Raw genomic sequence first — 23,121 nt, forward strand, 5'->3', positions numbered from 1 at the left:
TTACTATTGGTTTATGAAAGAGATCGCGCGTTTCCCACACAAAGCAAGGGATATATGTCCTGCTCTTAATTAAATGCACAGTTGAGCCAAAAATAGATTTAAGAACAGGATGTGGCTTTTAAAAGTGTGAGAAAGTATTTCAAATAGAATAATTAATTAGGAATAAAGTAGGAGTTGTTTTATAGCAAAGAAACTAACATAAAAAGATTAATAGAAGCTTTTTATGTTACATATATATATATATATATTCATTCGAAATTACTCAAAATTTTACGGTTCATTAGTGCTAAATCTAGAACATTAGAAAACCTCCTAAAATTTTTTTTATCCAATTATTATTCTATCATTTAGTTTTAAAAATGGAACCTATAAGTTCAGTTTCCTACTTTTCATGAATAATTTTGAAAATTTACCATGTTTAAACTTTTTTTTTACTTCAACTTGAATCGTAAGTGAAAAAAATTAACTGTAACTTATAATTTCCTCATTCATATAAGCTAATTTACTGTAATTAATGAGTCAAAAGAATAAAATATTAAAACTAATCCTCAAAATTTCCTTAATGCTTAAAAAACTAAAATATATAAAAAGTATTGCCATTAAACTCTTACGCTTCTTTGATAAACTTTACGGCTTAGAGAGGACTTTCAGAGAGAGAATAAAATTTATCAAAATATTCTTAAGTTCTGAGCATTGCATTTCAACATTTATTGTCATTAGACAAAATATAATCCTATTATGACTTTAGAAATATGGAATAATTTTAAAATATCTAAACCAAGTAAATGCACTTCAAATACAATAAGAGTATTATGTTTTCCGTTTGCTCCAATTATAGAGATCAAAGAAATTTACGAATTTGAACTGAAAAAGAAAAATGAGAAGCACTTGGTTTCGATTGCATTTTCTAAAAAATATTTTTTTAATTTTTTTATCAGCCTTAGAGTTTTGATGCTTGAATTAATTTGTGATTTCAAAATTTTTATAGAATTACATTTGTCTCCGTTTAAAATTAATAACTTCCTTTTTAGAAATTTCTCTTAAACAAATTTGCTGACAATATCAGTGGTTTATCTTTATAGCTTCTGATAGTATTATTTGATTTGTAAGGGTAAGAAATCAGTGATAAAATTAACAAAGTAACCATTGCAATTATTTCACTTAATATGTGTGATTTATTTGAAAATGTGATTTATGTGATTAATGTGAATGCTTAATATAAAAAAAAATTTTAAAAAAATCAAACTTTTTCAAACTTTTCAATTGATGAAAATCACATTACGATAATTACGGATTATCTATCATTTATGATAATCGAAGGATAAAATTTTTAGATAGTAAGGGGGAAAATGCAACTCCATCTTCCGAAAGAAATTTGAACTAAAATTAAGAACTCTAGGAGAAAAAATAAGCCTTGTCACATTAATTTGCTGCAAGAATTATTTTTTTAATCTTTGCTGTTTTCCTGTTATACGTTTTTTTAAAAACCATAAATCAAATTTAGGACACCCTCTACAATCTTTTAAAAACTCTGTATAGCATTTTGTCCACCCATCGCTTTGACTGACATCGCTAACTCTTGAAACGACGTTGCACAGTATCCTTTTTGCTTGGTTCCTTATTAACATCTATAATCAATTAACAAGTAATAAGAATTAAAATGATATCTGAAAATAGTAACAAATATGCGGTTTTTTGTTCGCATTTGAGGAAACTGACGAAAGAATAATAAATATTGTTTTTGGCAGACGATTTTTTCTTACAGCGAAACAAATGTAAAAATTCTTTATCTCGTACTTGATTTTTTAAGAGCATGTTAGTATAAGACGTGCCATTCTTTGTGGTTCAGTCAAATCCAATACTCTTGCAACGTCATATAGTTGTTTTATTTTCAAAAACGAATGTTCGCCTTCTTAATAATGTGTCTCCAAGTCTAGAATTTAAGTAAGACTACGAAACTATAACCTTTATTTAAAAACTCTATTCTACCTTTCTATTCTACCCTATAATTCTATTCTACCTTTATTTCTATTCCACCATTATTTAAAAATTTTAAAAATATAATAAAAGATGGCACGAATTAAATTTTTGACTAACGTATTTAACTTTTAAAAGCTTCTACATTGTTTTGAAAACATATTTGTATAATTTGATAATGAAATCAAACTCAACTATATGCAGACGCGAATGATGAATTAAATCCTACAGCGCAATGATTTTTTCTTAACTTTTGCAATGGTGTAGTATAGAAGGATCGTTAAAGAGGTCACTTCTTTTAAACAAATTTTACTGTATACCCCCACATATTCTTTTTGCATGAACTTAAGCATAGAAAAACAACACAATCTTAACCACTGTCTTAATGAAAATTATTACTGACTCTAAAATTAATTATTTTCTAACAGATTAATGATATTTCTATGCATTACATTATAAAATCTAAGCATAATCTGAAATAAATTGCTGCACACTAATGACTTTAATTTTTATACTAACAATCATAAATGTCAGAAACTAAAGAATTTGAGACCAAAGCAGTGCCAAGTTAATATTTGATTTCAATACTGACTCGTATGAAAATTTTACTTAGCGAAATACTCACATTTACAAAATTCGTAAATCAACGGAAATATGTAAATATAGAATGCTGGAAAATTGTTTTTAAGTATGGACAGTGCAAACTCTTAGAATAACTTTTCTAAGAACTTCTAAACATCATTTATTATTTCCTAAACGTCATGTATTATATTCTAAATTCATAACAGGAAATATCATCATTTATTAGTGAAAATGTTGAATGAATAGAATAAGAGTGGCTGCGTTTGCATTGACACTGAACAACCTTAGCTTTATTTTTAAGTAAGAAAAAACTACGCAACTGAAGTTTTACAATAAATCTTGGATTTTTCTAACTAAATCCCTAATACGTGTGCAAATTTGCGATTAAATATTGTGATGGGTCTCATTCTTTTTCTTACGCTTTGTGAAATAAAAAACGATGTTGAACTTTTATGACACGTGATTGAGAATAAAGGTTCACAAGGCAAGGAAGAAACTTATAAGTAAAAAGCAGCCAGACGCTATTTTTATATAAATATACGAGTGCATATTTTTTTTGCGTAAAATAATTTTTATAATTTTAACTTACTAATCCCATTGACTTTTTTCAATTGTATTCGATTCAGTGAGATAAAACTCATTAGAAAAAATGCTGCATTTGCCTAGATAAAAATGACAAATGCAAAATAGTTTTTTTCTGGATTAATAATGGAATTAGCTGCGTTTTGAAATAAATTTTAGAGAAAAAAAGTTTCAAAAAGGCAATTAAATAGTAATATTATTTAATATGAAATTTTTAAAGAAAAATTCCAAATATTCTTATTCAAAGCTTGATAAAAATTAACAAATTAGCACTTAAACCGTAGCTTTTAGTTCAAGTCATCACTAACATTATACAAAATCTACATACGAAATTTCAAAGAATCCTGTAATAACTTTTTTTGCAATGTGTGTAAGCACAAAGAATTTTTCTCAAAATCAACATTCTTCAGAAAATGTATCAAAAATCCAAGAAAATTCAGACAACAAAAAAGCTAATAATTCGAAAATTAATTTCTGAAAATAAATTTTGTCTTAAAAATATAATTTACTCAAATAAAAAAAAATTTCAAATACTCAAAGCATAGAAAAAGTAATAAATTTTGTTTCGTTTTCGGGAATTAACTCCCAGTGAGACAAGCATACGAAAATCTACTATAACTACATTTCTAAAAACCAGAGATAAAAAAATTTGAAAAGTTTAAGATGTTCAAATAAGGACAATATTTAAAAAAAAAATCGCATTTTTCATCGAAATTACAGATCTTTACGTAATTGGATTCCTTAAACTATTTTCTTTGCAACTGCATCTGCTACCTTGAATTAACAAATATCAAAGATATTTCGGTAGGCCATCTCTTCTCTATGGCCATTTAACCTAGATTTATCCTATATTATCTTGAATTACAATAGTCGAGAATGAATTACAATAAAAAAGAATGGACACAAACTGATAACTCACCATTAAATATGTAGCAACTAAATGAAGTGATAGCTAAATTCTCCTCCTATTGAGAATGTCTGAATTGTGTGTCAAGTTTACAGCACAGAAACCAGGTAAATTAAATAAACCAGATCTGATTTGTGAAGAAGTTAACTTGAATAATCTCCCATTCTACTGACAGAAGTTAAAAACATAGATTTTTGAAACACTGCAAAGATTTTGTGAATAAACTTTATTTTAATATTTGACAGCATCCTTTTTAACGGATTAAACTACTGGGGAAACACTTAAGCACTTGAGAACTTTTTCAGCAAAGCCGCAATAAATCAAAGTTCTTAATAGTAAACTAAAGCTGTAAAAATAAGTTTTTTCTTGTGCAATAGAAAAACAAAAAGCTAGCTTCCCAACTTTATTTCAATATACTTTTCTTTTCGTAAAGCACATAACCGAGAAGGCTGCGCTTACAATTAAGTTAAAATAAGAAATAATAATAATTTTTTGTTACATAGATGCATTGCTAAAGAAGTGCGTAAAATATTATTGTGCAATCTTTACTAAAACGTTACTTTTTCTTATTTATATTTTGTTATTTATAATTTTGTTTTCTAATGGAAATGAGGAGGGACGGAATAGCCGGGTTGGAAGGGTGCTGATCTCATTTTGTGAGAAGGGGAGTTCGAATCCAACCGCATGAAGATTCCCGGTGTAGTAAATGGTGCTGGTGCAAGTTAAATCTTGAGGGTCACAAATTCCTCCATGTTCCCATAGCAAATTATACCTCATGGGATACTAAATTGGAGATTGATCGTCTTATAGTTCAGGTCAAAATTAAGACCTGTGGATGAATGAATGGACGTATGAATGGGTCTGCCCTATACACGGGTGTGACGTATGGGTGGGGAAGAATTCTCGGTCATAGATGGCGCCACTGGAAAACAAAAACAATCACACAGCCTCTGCCTTAATAGCATACGACAACAACAACAATGAAATGAGTCATTGCCGTTGTCAACATAAGGAAGTTAATTCAATTCTTTTTCTGAGGAGGCATTAGACTGTCATGTTTATTCAGGGAATTCCATAAGGACCGCGCTTAATATGTATTTTTAAAGTCCGTATAAAAAATTAAAATAATACAACTGGGGCACAAACTGGGAGTTGAAAATAATTATTTAAGTGACAAGAAAACGTTATCAAAGTTAAACAAATTATAGTACAGTCCGCAAAAAAAAAAAGATATCACCCTGAATAACTTTCGTTCTAATGATCCGATTTTCACGAACTAAGTGTTAATCTTAATGGTTCCTGGGGGTGACCTCAAATATGCTAATTAATTAGTGCTAACTATTAATTAAGTTACGAAATCAGACACAAAAACGTACTTTCTCTGAATAAACATATAATTTTTTTTACATATTTGGAATCTAGACACTTGAATTAGGGGGGGTAGACAAAATTTTAAAACAATTGGGTAGTAAATTGGGTTGCAATAAAGGTTTATATATTTGGCGATAGTCCAGAAAACCGCCAAAAAAAGTCGCCTGCGCAAATAAATATTTTAAGATAACCCTTGACTGATTCAAAAGAGAAACGCTTAATTTTACTAGGTTGCTAGGCAACCAATTTCTGACTGTAAAAAAATTGAAATAATGTTTTGTGATTGCTCTGAGAGGTTTAATTAATAGTTAATAGAAAACACCTCGAAGTTTCTAGGCAATAGACAATTTTTAAGTTCATTTATGTCCAAAAAGCAAAAAAAATAAATAAATAAATAAAATAAAAAATTATTTTAATCTCTTTTGAAAAGGAAATTTGAATCGATTTATAAGTTTTCAGAATTTAATTCATGAACTTTTTATCTGATATTATTTAGATTATGCTATTTTTGCTATGTTTATTCGAGGATTTCATACTAAAATCAAATTAACATAACTTATAATAGCTATATACAAAATTTTAGGGATAATGATTTTTACAGCTTTAATCGAGTCTTCTAGGCATGAAAGTTTGAAGAAAAAAAAGTGCATGAAAAATAAAATGTAGATTGTATAGTAATTCTAATGCACATTCACAAGATTTTCTGTAATTTACGATTTCTTTTTTCTATAACTCAATGAATTGCTGAATGTTTAGTGGCATTTTAAAAACATTGAAATATGTTATGTTTAAGAATAAGATATTGAAATAATATGTTGCATATTGTACGATTCATTGTTTAAAAAATTGCTTCATTTTGCTAGATATTTACGTTACATGGTTTTCTTTGGATAAAGATGATTAGCAAATAGCATCCACATGTTTCGATACATTCTGAAACTTACGTTCGCAAATTCACCATAAAATGTCGCACAGCATATTCTTCAATTACGATAAGCTACATTTACCACCAAATACTGCTACTATGATTATTTTTGTTATATATATATCAGATATATATATATATATATACATATATATATATACACATATATATATATATACACATATATATACATATATACACACATATATATACACACATATATACACACACATATATACACACACATATATACACACACATATATACACACACATATATACACACACACATATATATATATATATATATATATATATATATATATATATATATATATATATATATATATATATATATATATATATATATATATATATATATATATATATATATATATATATATATATATATATATATATCTGATATGATACTCTCTTTTTAAACAGAGCTAGTAAGGCCCTTAAGATACTGAAATGGGGGCACGAAAACTTAAAAGATTTTTTTTTCCTAATGCCCGCCTGTGTTGACATCAGTCAATTCAGGCATCTACAGGGCGACAGATATCTGTGTGGCCTAAGGATTCCTAACGAGCATCAAACATTCTCAAAATTAAGTGTTCATTCACTGGAAAATTTAGTGTTTATTCAATTTAAAAACTGTTCCTTCACTTGGTTATCTTACTACTTATTATTTAAACCACCAAAAGCTTAAAACAATATTATGTAAGTTATCTAAATTTTTTTTACATAATTTGCATTTAATAACAAATATGTCGACATGCATTTAATAACAAATACGTCATTTAGCTAAAATTACAAATTTTGAAATTTTTATGATTTTTTTTTAAAGACAAGCTAAGCTTAAGTATTCCTTCACTGGTTAGTTTACCCTATAAGATTTTGAGAAATTTGCGATGTTGTGAGAGATGCTTAAAAATGTTGACTGCGTATTTTTATTAATATTTATAAAATATATATTCAAGAAATTGATGAATATTTTATTCCAAATTTATTCATTCGTATGTATATTATTGAAATTTTATCAGTTATTGAGAAAAAAAAAATAATCACATTAAAGAAGCACAATCTGTTGTATAATCATATTCTATCAGAAGCATGCTTTTATAAAACTCCACATTCTCTGAATAAAATGTATTTTATTCAATAAAATGTTTTATTCAAATTTCTTTACTAAATTGCAAATAGAATTTTAGATGACTAAAGAAGAAACATCGTATTTTATAGCTTAAAAAAATAAAAATGAAAAGATAAGCAAACGATTATTAGCGAAAAAAATATGAATGAAATTTTATGCTAAGTGCGCGAAGTCAAGTTCCTCTCAAGTTTATCACATTTTAATATTAATCCATTTAATCATTTCTTCATTGTCGCCAAATTATTTTTTTAAAAATAATTAATTTTAATTTTTCTCAGCTTCTAATAAATAAAAACAGTTGAAACTTTAGATTTTTCAATTGAAAAATATGTAGATTAATATGGTATAAAAAAATTCCTACCTTATAATTCAAAAATTTTTCATCCTTAATTTAATTAAATAATAAAAAATAATTAACAATTATTAAAAATTATTTTTTTCATGAAATTATCTTTGGGTAAATGAGTTTTATGACTGGGTGAAATTTTCTTCGAATTGCTTTATTAGTTTTTAAAATATGACTAAAAACGTAAAAAGTGAAATTAACATTAAGGGGTACGAACTTTGGATCGCTCTCCTGACCAAACTATGGGGACCATATTTCCCAGATTGCGGCTACCCCCTATATTTTGAAGGTTAAGAATCCAAATATGTAAGAAAAAATATATGTTTATTCAGAGAAAGTACGTTTTTGTGTCTGATTTCGTAACTTAATTAATAGTTAGCACTAATTAATTAGCATATTTGAGGTCACCCCCAGGAACCATTAAGATTAACACTTAGTACGTGAAAATCCGATCATTAGAACGAAAGTTATTCAGGGTGATATCTTTTTTTTTTGCCGACTGTACAGATATGAAAATGTAATAAACCGCAAGACAAATTTGATTGTGGGAGGAAACAGAGAGGAGTTAAAAAACGCTTTTTGAAAACCCCTTATAGTTCCAACCTTATTTGAAAACCTGATTTAAGACTTATTACATTCGCCTTCCTGTATTATTATTTGTCATATTTCTATAAGGTTATTATTTCTTCCTTGTTCATCCCTTACCCCTCGCTTCCGTCAAAATCACGGGGTGAGCTTTCGTCTCCTATTTCTGGTGCCTGTGATATTTCCAGGACAGGAACGCTCAAAAGTATAGTACCGAAAAGTTAAAATATGTCTATCACTTGTGCCCAGAATTTTTTTATTTCGCTATTTACACACTAGATGGCTGCCACGTACTCTTTTAATGTAACTGGAGATAGTATATTTTAAACTAGATGTCACAGTTATCCAAATATATGCATTTGTGATATGTATTTCGTACTCTTACCTCAGCAACTTATGCTCTTTGTTAATACACGTGGTTTGTGTTAAATGGGGAGAAAAATTTTATATTGTGTACAATATGCATTCAAAGTTACGTGGACATAAGGAGTTTTTTATTTAAAGCTAAAAAAAATTCCAAAAGTCAGAAATGATTTTATATATTGTGCATACATCTTTTTTATATAACTTTCTTGCACTTTTATGACAGTTTTCTTGAAGAAAAAAAATCGTTAATGGGTATTAGTATATCAATTTGCTACCTTCAATGTTTAGTTTTTTTTGTTTTAATTTTTGATAAGGACTCTAAAAACACGCGTTAAAGGCGATCTTTAGTCCTGCAGATCATATCAATGCAAAGAGTTATGTGCTCTTAAAACTCATTCATGATAAATGATGCCCATTTGCTGCACACAAGCCCACTCTGGATTTATCCCCATCCTCTTAACAGCGTCAGAAGTACTGAGACGTTAACTGTGTTTCCGAATGTAACGCTTAATCTCGGACTCAGACTTGTGTAAATTATTACAGTGCTTTTATCTTATCTTCTTAGTTTAAACGCTTCTCTGACAAGTAACCCGGAGCTAAATCTGTTCCAAGTATACTCGGCAATTGGCACTCTTAGCTAACGTTTCAATAGAAGAAAATTCGAATTCTTTAAGATTTGCATCAAGTTGTTGATAGAACCTTCCATTTCGTCAAGGATAGTTAAACTTTAGCGCTATTCACCAAATGACTGAATTCACTGTAAGGATTAGAGCAGATGAACATTGATGTAGAAGATCCCCTGATTCCTTTGAAAGTAAGGAGCTAGTGATTAAATCAGTATTTTCGTACGCATACCTTTCTATTATTGATCAATTTAGTATGGTGATACTTGAAAATATTTGTTTTAAAACACATTTAAAGATTTCAGCGTAAATGCACAGCTTAACTGGGCCTTAAAAATTACTCTTCTACTTTAATTCAAGGGATATAAGAAGGGGCAATGTACAAGCAAGTGTTGTAGGTATTACAAGAACATAGAAGAAATAAGTTTAATTATGTATTGCAAAAAAATATTAAGAACGAGTTAAAATTATACAAAAAGAAAATATTTATTTTTTGTCTTTTTCATTTTGACTGGCAACCATTATATTTTGTGCACATTGTTTGAGTCAAAGACGTGGATTACCAGTAAAAATGCTCCATTGTGACGTCACAGCAAACCATTTACGATAGGTTTTCTTATTCTTTAATCACTGCAAAGTCATCTATTAACTTTAAAAGGAAGTATATAATTGAAAGCTTGAAGATTAAACAATTTAGTGTTTTTGCCATATTTTTATTTATTTTTCATTTAATTCTATTGCACCATATATTCTACTATGAAATGAGCATAGAAACATATTTATTAATAATTAATCAAAAAATACTTGGGTTGTTACTAAAAAAGATAATTCTCTTGCTATTACTGTTCTCATTATTCAAACGATTGATAGTCATGTTAAGTGTTTAAGAATGTATTGCTAAAGGGTAAGTTTTTTACACTGCTTGCTTTTCAAGAGTGCTGCACTGCTTGTTTTTTGAACAGGGGTACACTGCTTAATTTTTCATACACACCCCTGATTCCTTCGCAGGCATTTTCTTTTTTGACAGCAAACACATTTATAAATCAAAATAAATAATAATTGGAAGATTAAGGGGTTTACTTTATTAGAATAAGTTTAGTTCCACAGATTAGGTTCATAATTCTATCAGTGTCAAATTTGTTCCTGATCACTGTTGTAGCCTCATGTAGAAGTTTTTTTTCTTTTGCTACCATGAGAAACCCTGAGATATTTTTCACCAAAATTATTATTTGGCAACTGTGCGAAAAGTTAATTCCCAAAATGGCAAAAATTACTTCTGTGTATTTTTTCCCTTTACTTTAGTGGCAGCACAATTGATGGTGTATTTATATTTGTTCATTTCGAAAATATTTCTTCGCATCGTTCATAACTAAAATATTAAGTTCATTAACTAATTTTAATCGTGAAATATTTAAGCAAACAAAATGGACAATTTAAAATTATTCGTGATTAAAATCATTTCAATTTCTGTGTAAGCGATAAGATATTCCTGTATGTTTCGCTGTTATCTTATTATAATTCCAGAAATTGAAAAGTACATGTCCACTAAAGTACAGCCTAATGAAAAAAATATCACCTTCCGAAAAAACGTGGTTTATCACAACATCTCCTAAACATTTTAAGCCCCATTTTAATATCTTACATAATTTCATAAATCTATAGTTTTTTTTACTTTTTTGAAATTAGTTTTTAATTTTTTGCAAATTTTGCATAAATGTCCTAAGATAAAACTTTTATAATAATAATTTTCCTGTTGACTTCACGATTCATAATATCATTATACTAAATATTACTGACTTGTAACTACGCATCCTTTGAAGGCTTAAAGTTAGTTTTCTTAAAAGCTCTTGGTTTATTTCCAAATAATATAAAAGGAATTCAGGCATCCTCAAGATATGGAAATATTGAATCGACAAATAAATCTCCTCCGTTTTTTAATTTTTTACCTTTAAGTTTCAACATGTTATTAAATGCCTTCGTTATAAAATTTTCCATCTTTCGATCGAGGAGGATATTTTGTTTTACCAGAATCTATGTTTCATTTTTCGATTCGATTTAATTTACATTAGTTTTAAGAACATTAAAATAAAATGCCAAGCATTTTTGATACTTCCTTTTTCTTTCAGTCAAGGCTCTGAGACAGTAATAGCTGCTCGTGGTAATTGTACTGTACATGGAAATTGCCATAGCTGAAAAAGCCGCTCGCAAATGACATGAAAAGTTTAAAATGAAAAGTTTAGCTTACACCTCGTTCTGGTCTTCTGGTTGAGTTTCATGAAGAGTGATTAAACCAAATTATGCACAAAAATTTGTGACAGATTCGAGAAAACCAATAAAAAATAGAATACTTTAACATTTTAAATTTTAAAAAAAAAAATGCCAAAATTTATTAGTAATTATATTTATTAGATACTAGTAATTTAATTTATTAGAAATTATAACCCAGTATTAAATAAAGAATTTGCTTGAAATAAATGTAATTAGATATTAACAATTCAATTTTCAAAAAATCAATAAAACTGAAAAATCGAATATGCCTATTTAATACATATTTAAATACATATATTTAATGCATATAAATACATAGATTAAATAAATAGTATGCATATATGTATTTAATACATTAAATACATATATGCATACATTTAAATACATATACATATTTAAATTTCATTTACCTAGATATAAAGCATTCGACACTCTATATAAAAATGAATTGCTAATTAAGTCAGTAATATGAAGGAAAAAATTGAATCAAGAAAGTATCACTTTTACTAATTCCTAATTAATGTGATGAGTTGACTTAATCATCTTCACACCTTTCAAGCATACTCTGGTCATGCAATATTTAATGAGACATAAGTAATAGGATTGCTCTAATCAAAAAAGTGTCAGATTAACACTTAAAATGAGTTTTTTTTCCTCTCGTTTTGAAGGGGGGAAAAGAGAACTATTTTATTTTATTTTATTTCTTTTTTTTACTATCTGTCACTGAAAATTAAAAAAAATTGATGAATGTAGCGTTCGTTTTTAGATTGATTTCTCGGTAAACCGTATAAAGGATAGTTAAATTTCCGTTCAAAATTTTTTCATCATATTCAAGACTTCAAAAAAAATGTAAATGCTTTTTTACCCTGTATTGAATAGGGATTTATTTATTTAAAAAGTATAAATTACGAAAGAAATGCTTACGTTGAATATAACCTTATTTATTTCATTATTTGGAGGGGATGAAAGATGTTTAAAATTTAAAAAAATCTAATTTTTTTTTATCTTGGATACTGCATATATGTTTCCTTGGTTATAGCATATTGAATGATTCCTTTCTTTTTCAAATATTTCTAATGATTTTCATGAAGCAAAATAATTTTGAAATATTTTTGTCACTGTTATCAGGATTAAGTGAGATTCATTTTTTTATATAAAAAAGCATAAATAAGTTGAAAAACAAAATTCATTCTTTTAAGGAAACATTTTAGAATTTTTTCAGAAATGAATTTTTATTGAATTTTTTACTGTAATAAATTGTAATTTAAAAAAAAGCAATGAATTGTAAATTGCTTAGTGAATTGTTTAATCTGTTTAAAAAAACACATTTCATGCAATTAAAAACTCTACATAGTTTTAACATTTTTGTCAGTGTATTATAATAGAATTAATTGGTATTTAGATATTTAGAAAGCATAACTAAGTATAAAAATGCTTGTGCAGAGTATAATTATTCTTTCGATTAAAAGAACACAGGATGTTTAAAACTGAAAACTTTTTAACTAATAAGTAAATTATTTCATAAATAGTTTAGTTTAATTTGACAATTTAAAGGAAATTTTGGATAAATCCAACAAAATTTTAAATGAAAATCTGATAGGTAAATTAACTGATAGGTAAAAAAATCTGAATTCTGAAAATCTGAAAAATCTAATAAACTGATAGGTAAATTTGCTGAAAATTTTATAAATAGTTTAGTTTAATTTTGACCATTTAAAAGAAATTTTGGAAAAATCCAACAAAATTTTCAAAAATTAAGCAAAGTTTATCCCTCGCGTCTCAAGATATAAACGGAAAATCTTCATATTTCATCTACAGGCGAACATTAGATTTTTTTTATCACTATAATGTTTTTTTTAACTTTTGTTTAACTTTTTAAAGTAAAAATGCATTTTTTTGGTCAAAATTCTTTACAGCGGATGCGCTTAAGCAACAAAACGTAATGATTATTGCTACAAAACAAATCTTAACAATTTTTTATATCCTTAGCATATGTCAAACTTTCTGGAAAATTAATGAAAAGTTAATACGCGAGTGAGTAGCGAAATAAAATATGCAAAAGAAGAAAAAGTATTTTGCAACCTCTTTGCAACAATATTTTGCAATCTGAAAAAACTTCCAATGAAATTATTATAATATCTTAAGAAACTATTTTATTGTAAACCAAATGGCAAACATTTTAAGGATAAAAATATTTTTCAACAATGATGATTTATAAGGTTTAGTATCCCTAAAACGGAAATTAAATTGTAAATTTAAAAATTTTTGAGAAATATGATTTTATAAATGTAAAACTACAAGACGCCACAACATATGATGGTCGTCTTACTGAAACCAAAAACCCCATTATCAAGACTTATCGAAACGCGAGTGATCAATTATATTGGTTCTGATGTTTTCAACCTTCACTTTCCCCATTTTTTTAAAGTTTTGCCGACGTTCTTTTACTTTCATTATTTTTTTTTAAAAAATAAGTTTTGTTTTCTTCATTTATTTACTGGTGAGTCTCAATTATGTGCTCCTTGCTTTGAACGCTAGAAGCATGTCAACTTTTTCCACTTTAATTTTTGAAATTATTGTAGTTTTTCCATTGATAAGTACATATTTCCGTTTTTTTTTCTTTTTTGGTTTATACTTTAAATAGAGAATAAATTTGGAGAATGTGATGGATGAATAGGAAATTATTTAATTTTTTAGGATGATTTATGCAAAATTTTAAGTTTAAGCTTTCATGACGATATTGTTGCTGGTCGTTTATTGATTCAAAAATATTGGATCTGACAATATAACACTTTAAATTGCACAATATTCATTTGATAACAATAATGTTAAACTAAATTATTTTCATTATTTTTAAGAAGCTATGCATATATATATATATTATATATATATATATATATATATATATATATATATATATATATATATATATATATATATATATATATATATATATATATATATATATATATATATATATATATATATATATATTCTTTCAAGCTTTTTAAAACTTTATGAAAGCAAATATTAAGAGTGAGGACTACAGAATACGATACATTTACAATTCGGGCCGTGGTCGCTTAAACTCAGGGGAGAGAACGTTCGCCTTACAATCGGGTGATCTGAGTTCGAACACCAACGATGGCTGGTCGATACGAATTTCGCATATGGCTCGCATCAACCACAGTGCTGTGGTAAAATGTCGTCAGTTGTAGACGGATCATGGGTTAGACTCCCCTGGCCATCAGACTAACCGTGGGAGGCTTTCGTGGGTTTCCTTTCCATGCAACGCAAATGCAGGTTAGTTACAAATTTCTCCCAATACTTGATCCAGGAGTTCCCTTGTCTTCTGGATTGGGCTCGAAATTACAAGGCTATGGAGTTAAACATTAGTAGTCGTAAACCCCAAAAATTGAGTCGGCTGTTCAGCGATGGTAATAAAAAAAAATTATAATTTAAGTTTATTTCTAATAATATTTTAAATACTAATAATATTTTAGTAATTAAGCTAATATTTTTAGCTAATATTAATATTAAGCAAATAATATTAGAAAAAAAAAGATTATCATAACATTATTTCTATTACGCAAAAATTTTTAAGCTTTTTCTGATGCATTAATAGAAAATGTCACAAATGAGAAATAATATATAGCTTTAAATTAAAAATATCTGCAAACACATGTCTTTGTAATCCTTGCAGACAAAAACCATTGTGTTATTTTTAATTTATAATTTTTTCAAGTTAAATAATAACATCACTGAAATGTAAAATCAAACCAAATCATAATTTAAACATTTTAATACAAAAGTATGCAAATGCATAATTTTTATCTTATAAAAATGCAGCCGGAAATTTTTATGCCTAAATTTATGACAAAAAAAACATATTAAGGGATTATAGTTTGTGTTTTTCCTTACTTGATAATTGACACAAAATAACTAAATAAGTAAATATAATCTCATTGGTTATAAAAAACGAGGAAAAAAACTAATTTGTAAGAAATGTTTCGAAAAAAGGAAAGAAGCTTACACTTCGAACATAAAATATAACAAATTTGTTTATGGATTACAAATTTTTTTTATTTAAACATCTAGGAATACATGTTAATTAAATTCATAATTATAAAATATTATGCCTTAATTAAAAGTTCCGCAGTTAGTATAGAAAACAATGTTTCATTGGTATTTAATTATTTTTCTTTCTTGTGCATACTGTTTAGAAAAATGAATAGTAAAACTAGAAGTCATTCTTAATTACTATGATTTTACTTTTTAGAATACGATTTTTAGTTAATTATTTTGGTGTTTGGCTGCTTAATTTAATTAAATATTTTATTAAATCTATTTCATTATAATGAAAACAGTTTATTTTAATATCCCAGGGAACGCACAAGTCTATTTAATAAACTTTTTAATCGATTTTTACAATTAAATAACTGTAATTAAACTTCCGGTACATATGCTACACGTAACGTATATATATTAGAATGAAAACACTATTATGAACATGATGTTTTAATAATGTGAGTTTAAACTAAATGTCGGGGCTACTTACAGAACCACACCGTAAATAAAAAAATTTTGCTTTCCATTTGAAATGAAAAAATATTTCAAATTGTTTAATCGATAATGCTTCTTTGGGTTGTTTGTTGAGACAGGTTACATAATTGCATTGTATTTTGAAAAATATTGCATTCGATTTGAAAATAAATTAAAGGTGCGTGATTCGATGTCTTAATTTTGTATTTAATATAAACTTGTTAAAAAAAATTTCCTTGAAAAAATTTCCTTCTCCTTCAAATCTATGTCTGAATTGACAATGTGACTTCATGAACGGATGGCGATGCCATCCATCCGAGGGGTTCTGAGCTAAGACATAATTTTCTCCTTGCGGTGCTCTCTAGTCAATTGAAAGGCACACCTACCTGACTTAAATCACATTAGGCCAACGGCTGGGGATCTTTGCTTGTGCAAGTGTAATTAGAAACATCAACAACATTTGCTAATTACAACTGACATTGAAATATAAAAACTATTTCCATGTTCGCCTAACTGGATATTCGAGTTTATTTTTCTTACTGAACAACAACAACTTGATTAGCTTAGTGAAATTATTTCAATTTTCATCTTATACAAATCGAATACTGGCTAAAAGAGAATTCTATTAAAAATAGCCGACATTCTGTAAGAAACGAAAAAACATGCTGTTAGGGAAAGGTTGCTATGAATATCAAACAAAATTTTCGTCATCAAACTTGGCAGTTTGGCTAGTTTCTTTTAGGCTAGTGTAGCAATTACATTTCAAATTGCCCATACCCAGGAAGAAAACGTTACAATTGTGTGTTAAAAAAATTATATCCAAATAAAAATAAATGTCATAAAAGCCTAACAAAGGAAACTGTTCGTCTTTATCGAGCTAGAGTCAGAGGCTATTTTTTTTTCTATTTTATTTATTAACACAAGCCAGTGAAATGTTTAAAACTACTATTTGAAAATATAAAATGTGGAATTGGAACAAACACAGACTATAGAAAAAACTCAAAGAGATGTTATGATATACAGTGTTCATTTAAAAAGAATAAACTAGATTGATATCTAAGAATATATTTAATTACTTTTCATTTGTTTTCAATAAATATGATACACGCGCATTTTCTTGCGCGATTTGTAAGAAATGTTGTCCCCTATTTGGTTGTGATTGGGTCATCAGCCCATTCATTACTGAGACTGGCTCAGAAAAAAGTAACAATCAATCACTATGTCTAGGTGTATGGACGCAGTAGACAACCATTTTTAATCTGATTTAACAATACTAATTTAACATGATTTTAAATATTATTAATGCCAACTATACCGCTTTTATTATTCCATTAATGTTAGTAATCGGTTTAATTAAACAACAAATTCAAAATTCGTATTTTCTTGTATAAGAAAGAAATGGTATTCTCCATTTAATTGTGATTGGGTCATCAGCCCATTCATTACTGAGACTGGCTCAGAAAAAAGTAACAATCAATCACTATGTCTAGGTGTATGGACGCAGTAGACAACCATTTTTAATCTGATTTAACAATACTAATTTAACATGATTTTAAATATTAGTAATGCCAACTATACCGCTTTTATTATTCCATTAATGTTAGTAATCGGTTTAATTAAACAACAAATTCAAAATTCGTATTTTCTTGTATAAGAAAGAAATGGTATTCTCCATTTAATTGTGATTGGGTCATCAGCCCATTCATTACTTAGACTGGCTCAGAAAAAGTAACAATCAATCTCTATGTCTAGGTGTATGGACGCAGTAGACAACCATTTTTAATCTGATTTAACAATACTAATTTAACATGATTTTAAATATTATTAATGCCAACTATACCGCTTTTATTATTCCATTAATGTTAGTAATCGGTTTAATTAAACAACAAATTCAAAATTCGTATTTTCTTGTATAAGAAAGAAATGGTATTCTCCATTTAATTGTGATTGGGTCATCAGCCCATTCATTACAGAGACTGGCTCAGAAAAAAGTAACAATCAATTACTATGTCTAGGTGTATGGACGCAGTAGACAACCATTTTTAATCTGATTTAACAATACTAATTTAACATGATTTTAAATATTAGTAATGCCAACTATACCGCTTTTATTATTCCATTAATGTTAGTAATCGGTTTAATTAAACAACAAATTCAAAATTCGTATTTTCTTGTATAAGAAAGAAATGGTATTCTCCATTTAATTGTGATTGGGTCATCAGCCCATTCATTACTTAGACTGGCTCAGAAAAAGTAACAATCAATCTCTATGTCTAGGAGTACGGACGCAGTACATAACCATTTTTAATATGACCTAACAATGCTAATTTAACATGATTTTAAATATTATTAACGCCAACTATAGCGCTTTTATCATTCCATTAATATTAGTAATCGGTTTAAACTAAATAATTAATTCAAAATTCGTACTTTCTTATGCAAAAACGTTGTTTGAGCATTAATAAACTCGCTATCATTTTTTAAGAGTTTAAAGGCTTTTATTTTAAATAATAAACATATAATAGGAAGCGTCTACAATCAATAACCACAAATTATAGATAGCAACCTACATATTTTCTCATTCCTCTAATTTATAAGTTTGATTAAACCTTGACCTTAAAAACAATTTTTGCAAAAGGATGATATTTTAATCACAAAATTTGGTGCGAAAGTATATCAAAAATAGCTCATAGATAGAACTAATGTCTATTTAAAAATTTGTTCAAACTTTTATAAATCAAACTTTAAAAAAAATTGCTTCTTATATCTCATTCCATGCACAAAAAATGATAGTTTGATCATCGTTGAAAGAGTTTTAAAATTTCATTTTAAAAAAATGTAAAGGAATAGTTTTCATTTTAAAAAAAGATTAATTTGATTTGCAAACTGTTAGAAAGAATGAAGTCTATTTAAAACGTTATACAAAATATAAGCTTTCGTAGATTAAATTTATTTAAACATTCAAAGAGTTGCTCTTTGTCCGTTTCGTATTTTAACAATAACCGTCATGATTTTATCAACACAAAAAGAGCTTATTTCATCCAAAACATTTATTTGTTAAATATTATCTTCTTTATTTGATGAAATTCAAACATATTTGAAAGATCAGTAGAAGAAAACAAAACAAATGCGTCAGAACTGCTCAACAAAAACCGTTGCTAAGCTTATAATATTTATAGGTTCGAGGTTAGATTCTGCGAACGATTCATCATGATTGCCATTTCTTTCTGACTTTTTTTCAGATATTGTCAGCATCTGTTAGCAACATCAAAAGTAAATCTTCTCAAACTCAGTCAGCAAGTGCGTGTGAAGAAGAAGGATTATCTTGAGTAGTAAATAATTACTTTGGATCAATATCAATATGAAAGTACCGAAATGTGTGGTGAATTGTTTTAATATATATAATCACTATTACTTATTTCAAAGTTTTAACTCGTGTGCTTGATAAATTATTTTAGTGTCTGTGATAATAAAATAATATACAATAAGCAGTAAATAATTGTTTTGGCTCGATATAAATATGAAAGTATCGAATACTATACCTATTGTATTCGATACCTATACCATTTGATTCTAGAATACCTATTTGACCGTTGAAATATTGATAAATACTATTATTTTATTATAAAATTTTAAGTTGTGTGTTTTGTATAGTACTTTCATATAAAATAACAGTAAATAAGGACTTTGGCTCAACATCAATACCAAAATATCGAAACACATGTTGAAACACATTAATATGATTAATTGCGATTAATTTTTTTAGAAAATTGTTAATTTAAATGGTTTGTATATTATTTAATTATCAGTGATAATGCAGTTTGATTCAAGTTAAAATATACAAGACTAACCAAGATGATAAAAAAAAAATATACGTATGAATCAAGATGCAAAGCGTAAATATAAACAAAACTCTCGCCCAAGAGGGCCGAGGCCTACTGAGCCACCGAGCGTCAAAGCGTAAATATGGTAAGTGAAATTAAAATGGAATTTAAAGTAGTAGGAGCAATACTTTTTTTTCGTCACACTAGAGCTGCACAATGGGCTATTGGCGACGGGCTAGGAAACATCTCTGAAGGTGATTCGATAACATGCCGCCCCTATTTTGATCCTCTGCAGAGTTCCTCCTCTTTGGTAGCTCGACAACTTGCGCATAAAGTCGAGCACTTCACGGTGGAACAATTTAGCGAAGACCAATACCACTCACTCTCGGTCCCTACGCGGACTGATCAAAGTGGTCATCCACCCACACACTGACCGCTTCTAGTGATGATTGACTTCGTTGATCTACTGGGAACAGTCTTACGATCTGTGTCTTACGTGACTGTGGGATGGGGAATTTAAGAGATTTTTATGTCATTAGTGAAATACTAGTTATAATAACAATTTCATAAACTGCACTGTAGCACTCTGAATATCTTAGGACCAAATTTTCAGTTCCAATAATTTAGACAGGACATCAGTTAAATTTTTCAATCCCTTAATGTTAATTTCCCTTAATATGTATTTCACCCTCTGAAAGAAGTCTCATTTTCAAATTATTTATATCTCAAGAACTTTTCACTTGATTTCTATAACATTTTAGATTTTGTCATTTAAAACTACGTGAATTAAATTGATGTAAAAATGTGTTTACCTTAAAACTCCTTTTTCTCCTTATTAAAATAAATGATAAAAGAACTAAATTATAAATGTTTTCAGAAATGGATGAAAGGAAAAAAGCGCTTTTTAGAATCTTCTTTAAATAGTATTTTTTCTCTTCATTAATTCCGGAGATATGCGAAAAGTCAAATAAATATTAAGTGATTTAAACATTCCAAACATCCAAATTCATTGAGAGAAAGTAAATTATATATGTTCAATGGCTTCAAGCCATTAAAATTATGTCTTGCATGTGAAAATCCTATTATTAGATCGAACTGTACTGCGACATCATTCTGTGAATTGCATTTTAACTTTGGTACCCGGTTTAAAAAATGTAAGTTGATGATCTCAAAATTCGCAGATATATTTTCTAAGACTTGAAAATTTTTTAATTCAAAATTGAGAAATAGAATCTTATAATAATTTTGATGCTAATCTCGATTTTATTGATATTTTTATTTCAATATAAATAAAACTTCTAATGAATTTTAAATAGTCGAAAGTTCAGATATATTTGCTTTATTTTTAATAAAGTGAAAAACAAACTCGATTCAATAATTTATCTTGTTTTATATTTAAATTCTTGAAATAATGTGTATTAATATTTATTTTTTCCTCAAAATGTTTACTTTTAAACAATAAACATGAATTTAGTCTTCCTAGTTCTATAACAATTTTACACAAATATCATAGTTCAGATTATTTGTTTTTGTATAAAATTATTTTATAAAGTTGCTTTTAATAATTTGAACGATTGGAGACGTACAAACAAAGAAGCAATATAAAAAAACATACCTTTCAAAATTAATGTAAGATCTCTAAATTCATCTAAAGTTCAAGTATTGTTTTCTTTTTTTTTCGAAATTAAAAAAAAGTATAAAAGTTTCCAACATCATAACATAAAAAATTCGCCACACCAGAACATAAAAATTCATAACATCATTACATAAGAAATTCACCATTTCATGACACAAAAAGTACATAACTTTATAAACGAAGAGTTCACCACATCATAAGATAATAAACATCCACCAAATAATTTTTCATACTCCAATAAGCCATCAACTGCCTGTTTTCACTGATTTTGATTCTAGACTGATGTAATTGACGAAACTCCCATAATAAGAGGTTTCACTTTACCCTAAAATGCCTAAAACGTGGAAGCAGCGGGTTCAAGTTCCGCCGTAGTGCTGTACGCATCTCGTATTGTCTTTTTTTATTCATGCCATTGATTTTTTTTTGTTTAACAAGGGTTTATTAATTGCTGTGCGTATTAAACACACACGCTCACATATTTATCTGTACGACTAAAAAAATTGTCCCGCAGTGGACTGATAGTTAAGACGCAGTTCCCAGCAGATCACCGAATTAAAGCATCACTGGCTGCTGTCAGTGTGCGAGTGGATGACCACTTGGATCAGTCTGCGTAGGGACCAAGGGTGTGCGGTATGGGTCCTCGTTAAACTGTTCTATCGTAAAGTGCTCGACTTCTCGTGCAGGTCGTTGGGCTACCGAAGCGGGAGTGCCATCCCCTCTGCAGAGGATCAAAGTTGTGATGGCATGTCTTCGGATCATCCTTAGGGATGCTTCCCAGACCATCGCCAATTGCCCACTGATCAGCTCTAGTGCGACGATAGTCAGTGTGCAAGTGGATGACCACCTGGATCAGACTGCGTAGGGATCAAGGATGGGCGGTATGGGTCCTGGTTAAACTGGTCTATCGCAAAGTGCTCGACTTCTCGTGCAGGTCGTTGGACTACCGAAGCGGGAGTGCCATCCCCTCTGCAGAGGATCAAAATTGTGATGGCATGTCTTCGGATCATCCTCAGGGATGTTTCCCAGACCGTCCCCAATAGCCAAATGTGCGGGCCGGGATAGCCTGGTCGGTATGGCGCTGGGCCCATATCCAAGAGGTCATGGGTTCGATCCTCGCCGGCTAAAGACTCCCTGTGTAGTAAATGGTGACTGATGCACGTTAAATCTGTCGAGTCTCAAAGTCCTCCATGTTCCCACAACAAATCAATACCTCTGGGACTACTGATCCAAGAGTTTCCTTGTCTTCTGGATTGGTACAAAATTACAAGGCTACGGAGTTGAACGTAAGTAGTCGTAAACCCATGAAATTGGGTCGGCTGTTCAACGACGGTTATAAAATAAAATAAAATAGCCAAATGTGCAGTTTTAGTGCGACGTAAATGAACTACTTATTTGTTGTCAATTTACGTCGCACTAGAGCTGCACAATGGGC

At 28.5% G+C, this 23,121-nt stretch overlaps 1 long non-coding RNA gene across 1 annotated transcript in view; it reads right to left on the bottom strand.

The window, feature by feature from the left end:
* The window catches only part of LOC147808200 (uncharacterized), a 197,489-nt gene extending 175,531 nt beyond the window's left edge, over window positions 1-21,958 (bottom strand). The window contains exon 1 of the long non-coding RNA XR_015434926.1: window positions 21,669-21,958. This is a non-coding gene — a long non-coding RNA (uncharacterized LOC147808200). The remainder of the gene's footprint in view (window positions 1-21,668) is intronic.
* Window positions 21,959-23,121: the final 1,163 nt, after the last annotated feature.

The sequence above is a fragment of the Parasteatoda tepidariorum genome, chromosome 6, assembly GCF_982258835.1.
Source record: "Parasteatoda tepidariorum strain Cologne lab strain chromosome 6, Ptep-v5.0, whole genome shotgun sequence".
Lineage (NCBI taxonomy): Eukaryota > Metazoa > Arthropoda > Arachnida > Araneae > Theridiidae > Parasteatoda > Parasteatoda tepidariorum.